Genomic DNA, 13,622 nt, shown 5'->3' with positions numbered 1-13,622 from the left:
GCACAGGACTTCTGCTGCTGCTGACTAAATGGCCTCCTTAATTGGATCATTTGAGTAGCCAGCACACCTGTGCAGGTAGGGCATGACATGATAGGCAGCTGCCTTGATAGCGGGTGGGTGCTGAATGTTCCTAATTGACAAAATAAGATTAATGCTTATGAAGAAATATAAAATCTCATCCCTTCCCCAATATCGCGCCACACCCCTACCCCTTAATTCCCTGGTTGAACTTGATGGACATATGTCTTTTTTCGACCGTACTAACTATGTAACTATGTAACATAACATGGGGGGGGGGGGGGGGGGGTCTCCTGGCTGTTCACACAGGTGTGTCATTGCTGTACATTGACCATGCATTGCTTCTGTGGTATTGCAAAGGCAAAGACAAATGCTTCCAGCCATCCATTGCACTAATGGATTGGTCATCAGCTGGCTGTCTATGTCCCGCATCAATATAGACCAAAGTACAGAGGGTTAGGCTATGCTATTGTGCACCTACCTGATGCATCAGAAGGTGCGAGGCCCTTGCTAAATTCTGTGCACAGACTTTGAGATCTATACTTTAGACTGTATCTAAACCTGCTCCAACATGGACTGACATTCTGGCCTACTTTCAGCCGATGCGACTTGTCTGTCGCTGAACAGTCGCTTTTTATGTATTCAGCACCTATGTATAATGTTGTAAAAATGCTCTAGAAGCTAAAGTCGCAGAAATGTCACACATATTTGGCCTGCAACTTTCTGTGCGACAAATTCAGACAGGAAAAATCAGTATAAATCCTTAGAAAATTATCCCCCAGTGTCTCCATCTGCTGGCGGTATTGAATAAGCATTGCTGCACTGATGGGGTATGCATTAGACGAAAAAAAAGAAGAAAAAGAAGAATAATACGCCCAGAAAAGAGGCGAAAAGGAGAAAAACGTAAAAAAACGTGAAAAAAAAGTAAGAGGAAGAGAAGGGAAAAAAAGGTGGAAATGGGTTTAAAAGTGATTTCGGCGGAGAATATATATATATATATATATATATATATATATATATATATATATATACGCGCACACACACACATATATATAAACGTATTCTCCGTTGAGATATTGCAGCCGCTGCTGTGTCCAGGCCCAGGAGCCTTAGCACTGTGCTGTGATGTCACTCAATACCACTGACATCACTAGGTGTAAACAACATCTCTCCTTTGCTGTGTATGTGACTATGGAGCTGTTTGGTGATGTCGTCTATTATGGCCTTCATAGAAGCAACAGGAGATTGTTGCATCCATCTAGAACCCTCAGAACTACAGTGCTATGATGTCACTCACTTCCACAGGCCTTGCAGAGTGTAAACAACAACAACCCAGCTTTGTTGTGTATGTAACCATAGGGATTTGTGATGTCACCTAGAACCTTCACAGCAGCGACAGCTTTATGAGGAGCATCAGCACTGCTCTGCCTGAGCAGAACCATCACCGCCATAGGTTGTCAAATAACCCGGATTTAACCCACACAGGTAAGTCCAATGGGGTGCAGGCATGTCCTCTATGCTTACAGCTTCCCGTGGGTGTTGGTTTGATACCGTTTGGGGACAGCCAAGGAGGCATCTGCAGGCAACAAAGGTAGGTGTGTGCTTGTGTGTGTGTTTCCTATGCAGATCCTAAGCCCAGTGTCACATGCAAGTAGGAGGAGTAAGAAGGGTTCCTGGCAAATCCGGGTTATGGATTGCATTTAAAAAGGCCCCGTGGGAGTGCAATGGGCCCCTGTCTTGCTGCTTAGCAATAATGGTATGGGTTTAGGTTCTGCTGTGTGTACTGGTGGTTGACTGCCCCCCAGCCCAGAGTGTGCATGGAAAATTGTCTGGCAGCCTCCCTGACAGCAAGCAGTGATAGTGCCCATGAAGGGGACCTTGTTGGGCCCGCCCCTTTCACGGTTATCGCTTCTCGGCCTTTTGGCTAAGATCAAGTGTAGTATCTGTTCTTATCAGTTTAATATCTGATACGTCCCCTATCTGGGGACCATATATTAAATGGATTTTTGAGAACGGGGGCCGATTTCGAAGCTTGCTTCCGTCGCCCTATGCATTGACCCGATATGGCAGTATCTTCGGGTACAGTGCACCACCCCCTTACAGGGTTAAAAAGAAAGATTCCTACTTTCATTGCTACCTGCTTGCTGGCTAGCCAGCTAGCCAGCCCTGTGGGCCTTGCTGCTGCAGCCAAAAAACAAAAGGTGGTGCTGCTGCTGCTGCTTCTGCTGCTTCTGCTTGTGTCTGGCCGCTGTTGGAGCGTCCAGGCACAGGACTTCTGCTGCTGCTGACTAAATGGCCTCCTTAATTGGATCATTTGAGTAGCCAGCACACCTGTGCAGGTAGGGCATGACATGATAGGCAGCTGCCTTGATAGCGGGTGGGTGCTGAATGTTCCTAATTGACAAAATAAGATTAATGCTTATGAAGAAATATAAAATCTCATCCCTTCCCCAATATCGCGCCACACCCCTACCCCTTAATTCCCTGGTTGAACTTGATGGACATATGTCTTTTTTCGACCGTACTAACTATGTAACTATGTAACATAACATGGGGGGGGGGGGGGTCTCCTGGCTGTTCACACAGGTGTGTCATTGCTGTACATTGACCATGCATTGCTTCTGTGGTATTGCAAAGGCAAAGACAAATGCTTCCAGCCATCCATTGCACTAATGGATTGGTCATCAGCTGGCTGTCTATGTCCCGCATCAATATAGACCAAAGTACAGAGGGTTAGGCTATGCTATAGTGCACCTACCTGATGCATCAGAAGGTGCGAGGCCCTTGCTAAATTCTGTGCACAGACTTTGAGATCTATACTTTAGACTGTATCTAAACCTGCTCCAACATGGACTGACATTGTGGCCTACTTTCAGCCGATGCGACTTGTCTGTCGCTGAACAGTCGCTTTTTATGTATTCAGCACCTATGTATAATGTTGTAAAAATGCTCTAGAAGCTAAAGTCGCAGAAATGTCACACATATTTGGCCTGCAACTTTCTGTGCGACAAATTCAGACAGGAAAAATCAGTATAAATCCTTAGAAAATTATCCCCCAGTGTCTCCATCTGCTGGCGGTATTGAATAAGCATTGCTGCACTGATGGGGTATGCATTAGACGAAAAAAAAGAAGAAAAAGAAGAATAATACGCCCAGAAAAGAGGCGAAAAGGAGAAAAACGTAAAAAAACGTGAAAAAAAAGTAAGAGGAAGAGAAGGGAAAAAAAGGTGGAAATGGGTTTAAAAGTGATTTCGGCGGAGAAATATATATATATATATATATATATATATATATATATATACGCGCACACACACACATATATATAAACGTATTCTCCGTTGAGATATTGCAGCCGCTGCTGTGTCCAGGCCCAGGAGCCTTAGCACTGTGCTGTGATGTCACTCAATACCACTGACATCACTAGGTGTAAACAACATCTCTCCTTTGCTGTGTATGTGACTATGGAGCTGTTTGGTGATGTCGTCTATTATGGCCTTCATAGAAGCAACAGGAGATTGTTGCATCCATCTAGAACCCTCAGAACTACAGTGCTATGATGTCACTCACTTCCACAGGCCTTGCAGAGTGTAAACAACAACAACCCAGCTTTGTTGTGTATGTAACCATAGGGATTTGTGATGTCACCTAGAACCTTCACAGCAGCGACAGCTTTATGAGGAGCATCAGCACTGCTCTGCCTGAGCAGAACCATCACCGCCATAGGTTGTCAAATAACCCGGATTTAACCCACACAGGTAAGTCCAATGGGGTGCAGGCATGTCCTCTATGCTTACAGCTTCCCGTGGGTGTTGGTTTGATACCGTTTGGGGACAGCCAAGGAGGCATCTGCAGGCAACAAAGGTAGGTGTGTGCTTGTGTGTGTGTTTCCTATGCAGATCCTAAGCCCAGTGTCACATGCAAGTAGGAGGAGTAAGAAGGGTTCCTGGCAAATCCGGGTTATGGATTGCATTTAAAAAGGCCCCGTGGGAGTGCAATGGGCCCCTGTCTTGCTGCTTAGCAATAATGGTATGGGTTTAGGTTCTGCTGTGTGTACTGGTGGTTGACTGCCCCCCAGCCCAGAGTGTGCATGGAAAATTGTCTGGCAGCCTCCCTGACAGCAAGCAGTGATAGTGCCCATGAAGGGGACCTTGTTGGGCCCGCCCCTTTCACGGTTATCGCTTCTCGGCCTTTTGGCTAAGATCAAGTGTAGTATCTGTTCTTATCAGTTTAATATCTGATACGTCCCCTATCTGGGGACCATATATTAAATGGATTTTTGAGAACGGGGGCCGATTTCGAAGCTTGCTTCCGTCGCCCTATGCATTGACCCGATATGGCAGTATCTTCGGGTACAGTGCACCACCCCCTTACAGGGTTAAAAAGAAAGATTCCTACTTTCATTGCTACCTGCTTGCTGGCTAGCCAGCTAGCCAGCCCTGTGGGCCTTGCTGCTGCAGCCAAAAAACAAAAGGTGGTGCTGCTGCTGCTGCTTCTGCTGCTTCTGCTTGTGTCTGGCCGCTGTTGGAGCGTCCAGGCACAGGACTTCTGCTGCTGCTGACTAAATGGCCTCCTTAATTGGATCATTTGAGTAGCCAGCACACCTGTGCAGGTAGGGCATGACATGATAGGCAGCTGCCTTGATAGCGGGTGGGTGCTGAATGTTCCTAATTGACAAAATAAGATTAATGCTTATGAAGAAATATAAAATCTCATCCCTTCCCCAATATCGCGCCACACCCCTACCCCTTAATTCCCTGGTTGAACTTGATGGACATATGTCTTTTTTCGACCGTACTAACTATGTAACTATGTAACATAACATGGGGGGGGGGGGGTCTCCTGGCTGTTCACACAGGTGTGTCATTGCTGTACATTGACCATGCATTGCTTCTGTGGTATTGCAAAGGCAAAGACAAATGCTTCCAGCCATCCATTGCACTAATGGATTGGTCATCAGCTGGCTGTCTATGTCCCGCATCAATATAGACCAAAGTACAGAGGGTTAGGCTATGCTATTGTGCACCTACCTGATGCATCAGAAGGTGCGAGGCCCTTGCTAAATTCTGTGCACAGACTTTGAGATCTATACTTTAGACTGTATCTAAACCTGCTCCAACATGGACTGACATTCTGGCCTACTTTCAGCCGATGCGACTTGTCTGTCGCTGAACAGTCGCTTTTTATGTATTCAGCACCTATGTATAATGTTGTAAAAATGCTCTAGAAGCTAAAGTCGCAGAAATGTCACACATATTTGGCCTGCAACTTTCTGTGCGACAAATTCAGACAGGAAAAATCAGTATAAATCCTTAGAAAATTATCCCCCAGTGTCTCCATCTGCTGGCGGTATTGAATAAGCATTGCTGCACTGATGGGGTATGCATTAGACGAAAAAAAAGAAGAAAAAGAAGAATAATACGCCCAGAAAAGAGGCGAAAAGGAGAAAAACGTAAAAAAACGTGAAAAAAAAGTAAGAGGAAGAGAAGGGAAAAAAAGGTGGAAATGGGTTTAAAAGTGATTTCGGCGGAGAAATATATATATATATATATATATATATATATATATACGCGCACACACACACATATATATAAACGTATTCTCCGTTGAGATATTGCAGCCGCTGCTGTGTCCAGGCCCAGGAGCCTTAGCACTGTGCTGTGATGTCACTCAATACCACTGACATCACTAGGTGTAAACAACATCTCTCCTTTGCTGTGTATGTGACTATGGAGCTGTTTGGTGATGTCGTCTATTATGGCCTTCATAGAAGCAACAGGAGATTGTTGCATCCATCTAGAACCCTCAGAACTACAGTGCTATGATGTCACTCACTTCCACAGGCCTTGCAGAGTGTAAACAACAACAACCCAGCTTTGTTGTGTATGTAACCATAGGGATTTGTGATGTCACCTAGAACCTTCACAGCAGCGACAGCTTTATGAGGAGCATCAGCACTGCTCTGCCTGAGCAGAACCATCACCGCCATAGGTTGTCAAATAACCCGGATTTAACCCACACAGGTAAGTCCAATGGGGTGCAGGCATGTCCTCTATGCTTACAGCTTCCCGTGGGTGTTGGTTTGATACCGTTTGGGGACAGCCAAGGAGGCATCTGCAGGCAACAAAGGTAGGTGTGTGCTTGTGTGTGTGTTTCCTATGCAGATCCTAAGCCCAGTGTCACATGCAAGTAGGAGGAGTAAGAAGGGTTCCTGGCAAATCCGGGTTATGGATTGCATTTAAAAAGGCCCCGTGGGAGTGCAATGGGCCCCTGTCTTGCTGCTTAGCAATAATGGTATGGGTTTAGGTTCTGCTGTGTGTACTGGTGGTTGACTGCCCCCCAGCCCAGAGTGTGCATGGAAAATTGTCTGGCAGCCTCCCTGACAGCAAGCAGTGATAGTGCCCATGAAGGGGACCTTGTTGGGCCCGCCCCTTTCACGGTTATCGCTTCTCGGCCTTTTGGCTAAGATCAAGTGTAGTATCTGCATTTGGTCTGGTCGGAAGGTGTCTGTGGTACCCCGCTTCTCGGCCTTGGGGGATTGTCTCTCCTTACGGAGGGACTTCACCCCCTTGCTGCTATTGGGGAGCGGGCTTAGTCCACAGACAACGGGTTGCGATCCCCCTGTCTCTGGGACCTTGTGTCTCAGAAGGCATTTTCGGTACGTTGAGCGTTACCTGTAGCTTCGGAAGCACCTAGGGTACCCCCGACCTCTGCCTTGGGTAAGGGTTCCGCTTTTATAGCGGGATTCTGAGCCCCTGCTGCTATTGGGGAAGGGGCTTAGTCCCTGGGTGTGGAAGATGCCGTTCTCCTGGGCTTTCCCCTCTGGGGAAATGTCGATGCGAAATACCATCCGCATAGAGGTGTCGGAGAGCCATCGTCAGTTGAAGAACCTCCGCTTCATTGCGGAGGTGATTCTTCTTGACTACTTCCGCCTCAATAGGGAGGACATCCTGTGTCTAAATGACCAGGAAAGCCGTGGCCTGTATACCGTCACCTTCACGGCCACGGCGTGTTGCGATAACATCTATGCAACCTTGTCTGGTGCGGACCAGAGGGACGATCGACTCGACGGTCTTTCGTTCCAGTTCCTCTATGGTGAGGAACATATACCGTTGGTGGTGGCTATGCACAGCCCTCATGTGACCACGGAGGATATAGCCACTTTTCTTCGGCGATACTGCGAAGAGGTGCGATTCGCAAACAAAATCTTGAACTCCGTGCGGTTCTGGAACGGCAAGAGGAAGTTCTGGGTCAAGCTCCGTAAGGATCCCGGTGGTATTGGGGGTCTTTGCCATCCGCCCCCAAATTTTGCCATCGGGAGAGTTCGGGGCTTCCTGTTCTATCCTCAAATGCCTATGTATTGCCGAAATTGCTTGAGGTTTGGCCACACCCAGGAGACCTGCGGCGCGGAGCGTGTGATTCGCTGCAATAGGTGTGGCCAAGAAGGTCACATAGCCTCAAGATGTAGCCATACGATAAGGTGCAACCTCTGCGGAGAGGAAAATCACGATTTTAATTCCTGTCCCCATAAAGCAAAAACTACGATGGGTGGGTCAAGGCTGGGCCCACCCAAAGAGGGGACAGGACAAAAGACGTCCTTTTTTAAGATGCCCAAACCCCAGATGGCAGGTACTGATGGGTCCAGGCCCAAGACCTCTGGTGCTCCATCGGGGGGCCCACCGGTGGTAGTGCTAGGGGGAGGCCATGGGGATTCCACGAAGCCCGGGCGGGTGATCGAGTTTACTGCCCGGGAAATTGAAAGACGTCGATCGACTTCCTACCTGGCTCAAGAGCCCGCCGAAACTTCTGAAGGGGGCTCACCTGTGGCGGGTGGCAGCCGACGGGCCTCGGTGGGGGCAAAGGTGGACCCAAAATTACAGCATAAGCCAGGTACTGGCTTGGCCCAGGGTCGCCCTGCTCCGGACGAAGAGGCCCCGGTGAAAGCCCGCCGGAAGGGGAGCCAGGTGGCCAGGTCTGAGCCCGGTCCTGTTACTCCGCCTATACAGGACAGGGCCAAGAAGACAAGTGGCGCCAAACCAGGGTTTGCTGCCCCGCCAGCAGTGGACCCGGTGGGTAAAACTGGCCATCGTCGATCGATGGGGAAGTTGGAGCAACAGTCCTCAGCAACGCTTGCTGGGGAACAAGCGATGAAAACTTCCCAAGGTAGCGGCAAAGGTTCCGGAAAAGAGGCCTCACAGGCCCCTGTGCAGCAGTTCCAGTCGTCAAATGATGAAAGAAGACGCAGATCCATCAGCCGGGGGCCAGAGATTACATCGAGTGAGAGCAACACAGAGGATATGGACAGCAGTGTGACATTTAAAAGACAAAGAGAAGAAGAAGAGGAAGACATTCAAAGGAAAGCGGCGTGCCGTAGTTCGGACGAGAGCGAGCTCAGGGTCGGGGCATCATCGATCTCAAGCTCCGACCCTCAGAACATCAAGGAGCTGATGACCCCGCAGGCGGGGGATGACGGTACGCAGCTTATTATTGACTTTGATTCTCCAAGCACGGACTCTCCATAAACTATGCCTATCCCTGTAAAAATTGCCTCACTCAATGTGAGGTCCTTAAAGAGCCCTGATCGCAGGGCTGCTTTATTTTCTTATCTAGAGACATGTGACTTTGACCTTTGCCTGCTACAAGAATGTGGAATCCCTAGTAAAATGGACTATAAAGACTTAAAAGAAGACTGGAAGCTGGGCCCATCCATATGGTCCGGTGCAAATGACTGTCGTTCTGTGGGTGTTGGGCTGCTCTGCCGAGGCCAGTCCTTTTCTATTCATACAGTAACTGAGATTGTGCCTGGCAGAGCTCTTTTAATTCATCTATATTTTAATGGACTTTTAATTCGTGTTTTAAATGTGTATGCCCCTCCTGATAAACAGGAGCGGGCAGAACTATTTGAAATTTTACCACTGTTTTGTGTTGGGTCTTCCCCCCTGCTGGTGGGAGGTGATTTTAACTGCATACGTGATGGGGAACACCGGCAGGGTGGGGATATTAATCGTAAAGACCGCACTTCTTACCTGCTTAAAAATGTTATTGATGATTTTAATTTGAAAGATTGCTGGAAGGATCTCTTGCCGGAGGACCCGGGCGCCACATGGTCCAATGGAAGAGTGAGCTCCAGAATCGATTTTATTTTTTCCTCTAGAGCTTTTAAACCCCTGAAATGCACGCTCGAGCAGAATATCTTCTCTGATCATAAGCTCCTCTTGGTGGGCCTGGAGCTAGAGGGGGAGCAAAAAGCAAAAAGGGGCCTCTGGAGATTAAACACCACACTCCTAGAGGACCCTGAGATAAAAGAGGAGTTTGTGCGGACCTACCAGTGCTGGCAATCACAAAGAAAACCCCACGAGCCTATGCTGCACTGGTGGGAGGGCACCAAATCTAAAATCAGATTTTTTTTTATCAAAGCAGGTAAGAAGAAGGCAAAAATGGAAAAACAGTGGTTTTATGTTCTTAACATGCGTTTAAATGTACTTTTTAAATTGAAAGAAGCTGGTATGGATGTAGAAAATGATATTTTAAACCTTAAAACTGAAATAAAACATGCCATAGAAAAGAAAGGGAAACAAATCATTTTTAACTCACATGTGCAGCACCTGGAGGAGGGCGAGAAATGTTCCCGTTTCTTTTTTAAAAAAGTGATGAATAGGAGGGATATCATCCAGAACCTTGAGGGTGAATCCACTCCAAAAGGCATGTTAGATGCAGTTTTTAACTTCTACCAGCTTCTTTTTAATAAGAAAGATCTTAATCCATCCTTTTTAGAACATGTTCTTAATTCCCTTGATTTTAAGCTAGATGTTTTAGACCAGGAGGTTTTATCCCGTGATCTTAACTTAGATGAACTTTTATTTGTTTTTAAAAGTTTTTCTAGTGGGAAGGCCCCTGGGGAAGATGGTTTACCCATCGAGTTTTATTTAGCTTTTTGGGATATTTTAAAGGATGATATGGTTTTATTGTATAAAGAAACTTTTATTGTTAATGAACTTCCCCCTTCCTGGAGGAGGGGGATTGTATCATTACTTTTTAAAAAAGGTGAAAAGGATATGCTAAAAAATTGGCGCCCCATCACACTTTTAAATGTCGATTATAAAGTTTTAGCCAAGTTATTAGCTGTCCGTTTTAAACCTTTTATTCATAAATTAGTTCACCCAAATCAGGTTTGTGGGGTACCTGGAAGGTCTATAGCTGAATCCCTAAATATTTTAAGAGATGTTTTATGGTATTTTAAGGATAGAAATCAAACTGTAGCAATTTTATCCTTAGACTTTGAAAAAGCCTTTGATAGGGTCTCCCATGAATACCTGTTTTTAGTTCTTAAAAAGATGGCAGTGCCTGAAACGATTTTAAGCCGAATCATGCTTTTATACCGATCCTGTTTTAGTCAAGTCTCTGTTAATGGCTTTTTAACCAGCGGTGTTCCTCTTTTATCAGGTGTCAAACAGGGCTGCCCCCTGTCCCCACTCCTTTTTATTTGCGCAATCGAACCACTGATGGCCCTCCTCAGAAAAGACCGGGTAGTAAGAGGCGTACCGATACCTGGTGGAGGAGGGACCCATCTAAAGGTGTTGGGGTACATGGATGATGTCACCATACTGTGCCCGGACTCTCCATCCATGAGGGGGGCATTGAGGAACACCAGCTATTTCTGCGAGGTCTCTGGTTTTAAGCTAAACACAGATAAATGTGACTGTTTTTATATTGGCTCCTGGGATTCATCCATCACCCCAGGAGTCACAATGCAACAGGATCAAATTAAAGTTTTAGGTATTGTTTTTAACCAGGTCAATGATGGGAGCCATAACTGGGATTCAGCTATAGCTAAGATGGAGAAGAAGATTTTAATGTGGAATCTTAGAAACCTTACCATGGAGGGGAAGATTTTAATAATAAAGATGGTTTTACTCCCTATTATGCTATACATTGCCATGGTATTTCCTCCATCTATTTTATACATTAAAAAAGTAACTAGAATTGTTTTTACTTTTTTATGGGGTTCAAAAATGGAGAAATTAAAGCGTGATTTTATGTACAAAAGTAGAGATAATGGCGGGAAAGATGTTCCTAACCTTTTTACTTTCTTTTACATAAAGTATTTCTGTTTCTGTTTTAAGATTATTAAATCCAATGGCATTTTTAGCTGCTTTTTAAGGTACGCTGCGGGCATGGTTTTTAAAAGATGGTTGCGCATCCCTCTGAACGCTCCGGTGCTTCTGTGTCCCCCAAAACATTATGTGGTGTTGGAAAAGACAGTCAGGCTCCTAGGTCTCCAAGATTTGGAGCCTGACATACTGGGGGACCAGAGAAAGGTATCAAAGGTCCTCAGGCGGAGTGAGGTTACCCTGGCAGTGTCCAATTTCACACAGGCAAGATCCAAAAAGGTATGGCGGAACGTGTACGGGAAGTTTCTGGCGAATGTACACAGGGATCTTGCCTGGGCAATCGTCCACCAGTGCCTCCCTACTCGTGAGTTCCAGCACAGGCGAGGACTGGTGGCGAGAGCCAAGTGCCCGAGAGATGGCTGCGGAGTGGACGAAACGGTGCTGCACATATTTTGGAACTGCCCTTTTGCACGGGAGCTTTGGAGGAAGGTAGGCCCACTTTTGAAGTGGGCCTGCGGCCTAAAAGATTTTAATCACAAATGTGTCTTTTACGGTCTTTTTAACTGCCCCAATTTTAAACAGCAGATGATCTGCTGGATGATTATTAATTGTTTTAAAAATGCCATCTGGAAAGTTAGGAACATCTTACTTTTTAAACATGATTTTATTGATGTTAAAAACTGTATAAAGCTGGCCCTGAGTGAGATGTACATCTATTACCTAAGAGACAAGAAACAGTTAGGGGCCAGCGAGGCAGCATCCATGTGGTGTCTGCCTCTATGGAACGAAATAACAGTATAATCAGTTTTTATGACATTTGTATAATGTTTTATCCTGCCATTTTAATTTTTTCTCCTTTTATTACTGGTTTTATTATTTGTATTTTAAAACTTTTGTGAACCTTTTATTATTTTGCATTTTAAATTTTGTATGGTTTCTTATTTATTCAATAAAATTTTGTTGAAACCTTATCTGTTCTTATCAGTTTAATATCTGATACGTCCCCTATCTGGGGACCATATATTAAATGGATTTTTGAGAACGGGGGCCGATTTCGAAGCTTGCTTCCGTCGCCCTATGCATTGACCCGATATGGCAGTATCTTCGGGTACAGTGCACCACCCCCTTACAGGGTTAAAAAGAAAGATTCCTACTTTCATTGCTACCTGCTTGCTGGCTAGCCAGCTAGCCAGCCCTGTGGGCCTTGCTGCTGCAGCCAAAAAACAAAAGGTGGTGCTGCTGCTGCTGCTTCTGCTGCTTCTGCTTGTGTCTGGCCGCTGTTGGAGCGTCCAGGCACAGGACTTCTGCTGCTGACTAAATGGCCTCCTTAATTGGATCATTTGAGTAGCCAGCACACCTGTGCAGGTAGGGCATGACATGATAGGCAGCTGCCTTGATAGCGGGTGGGTGCTGAATGTTCCTAATTGACAAAATAAGATTAATGCTTATGAAGAAATATAAAATCTCATCCCTTCCCCAATATCGCGCCACACCCCTACCCCTTAATTCCCTGGTTGAACTTGATGGACATATGTCTTTTTTCGACCGTACTAACTATGTAACTATGTAACATAACATGGGGGGGGGGGGGGGGGTCTCCTGGCTGTTCACACAGGTGTGTCATTGCTGTACATTGACCATGCATTGCTTCTGTGGTATTGCAAAGGCAAAGACAAATGCTTCCAGCCATCCATTGCACTAATGGATTGGTCATCAGCTGGCTGTCTATGTCCCGCATCAATATAGACCAAAGTACAGAGGGTTAGGCTATGCTATTGTGCACCTACCTGATGCATCAGAAGGTGCGAGGCCCTTGCTAAATTCTGTGCACAGACTTTGAGATCTATACTTTAGACTGTATCTAAACCTGCTCCAACATGGACTGACATTCTGGCCTACTTTCAGCCGATGCGACTTGTCTGTCGCTGAACAGTCGCTTTTTATGTATTCAGCACCTATGTATAATGTTGTAAAAATGCTCTAGAAGCTAAAGTCGCAGAAATGTCACACATATTTGGCCTGCAACTTTCTGTGCGACAAATTCAGACAGGAAAAATCAGTATAAATCCTTAGAAAATTATCCCCCAGTGTCTCCATCTGCTGGCGGTATTGAATAAGCATTGCTGCACTGATGGGGTATGCATTAGACGAAAAAAAAGAAGAAAAAGAAGAATAATACGCCCAGAAAAGAGGCGAAAAGGAGAAAAACGTAAAAAAACGTGAAAAAAAAGTAAGAGGAAGAGAAGGGAAAAAAAGGTGGAAATGGGTTTAAAAGTGATTTCGGCGGAGAAATATATATATATATATATATATATATATATATATATATACGCGCACACACACACATATATATAAACGTATTCTCCGTTGAGATATTGCAGCCGCTGCTGTGTCCAGGCCCAGGAGCCTTAGCACTGTGCTGTGATGTCACTCAATACCACTGACATCACTAGGTGTAAACAACATCTCTCCTTTGCTGTGTATGTGACTATGGAG

At 45.7% G+C, this 13,622-nt stretch overlaps 3 non-coding genes and 1 pseudogene across 3 annotated transcripts; all 4 read left to right on the top strand.

Moving 5' to 3' along the window:
- Positions 1-1,922: 1,922 nt before the first annotated feature.
- Positions 1,923-2,113, top strand: LOC130340044 (U2 spliceosomal RNA). The gene has a single exon (XR_008880252.1). It is a non-coding gene; the product is annotated as a U2 spliceosomal RNA (small nuclear RNA).
- Positions 2,114-4,192: 2,079 nt separating this feature from the next.
- Positions 4,193-4,383, top strand: LOC130340043 (U2 spliceosomal RNA). The gene has a single exon (XR_008880251.1). It is a non-coding gene; the product is annotated as a U2 spliceosomal RNA (small nuclear RNA).
- A 2,074-nt stretch (positions 4,384-6,457) lies between these two features.
- On the top strand, positions 6,458-6,675 carry LOC130340089 (U2 spliceosomal RNA; annotated as a pseudogene).
- Positions 6,676-12,064: 5,389 nt separating this feature from the next.
- LOC130340085 (U2 spliceosomal RNA) lies at positions 12,065-12,250 on the top strand. Its single transcript, XR_008880289.1, has one exon. It is a non-coding gene; the product is annotated as a U2 spliceosomal RNA (small nuclear RNA).
- Positions 12,251-13,622: the final 1,372 nt, after the last annotated feature.

Source organism: Hyla sarda, unplaced genomic scaffold, assembly GCF_029499605.1.
Source record: "Hyla sarda isolate aHylSar1 unplaced genomic scaffold, aHylSar1.hap1 scaffold_565, whole genome shotgun sequence".
In the NCBI taxonomy this organism is placed as follows: Eukaryota; Metazoa; Chordata; class Amphibia; order Anura; family Hylidae; genus Hyla; species Hyla sarda.
The sequence above is the reverse complement of the archived record's forward strand: the minus strand, read 5'-3'. Positions and strand labels throughout refer to the sequence as shown.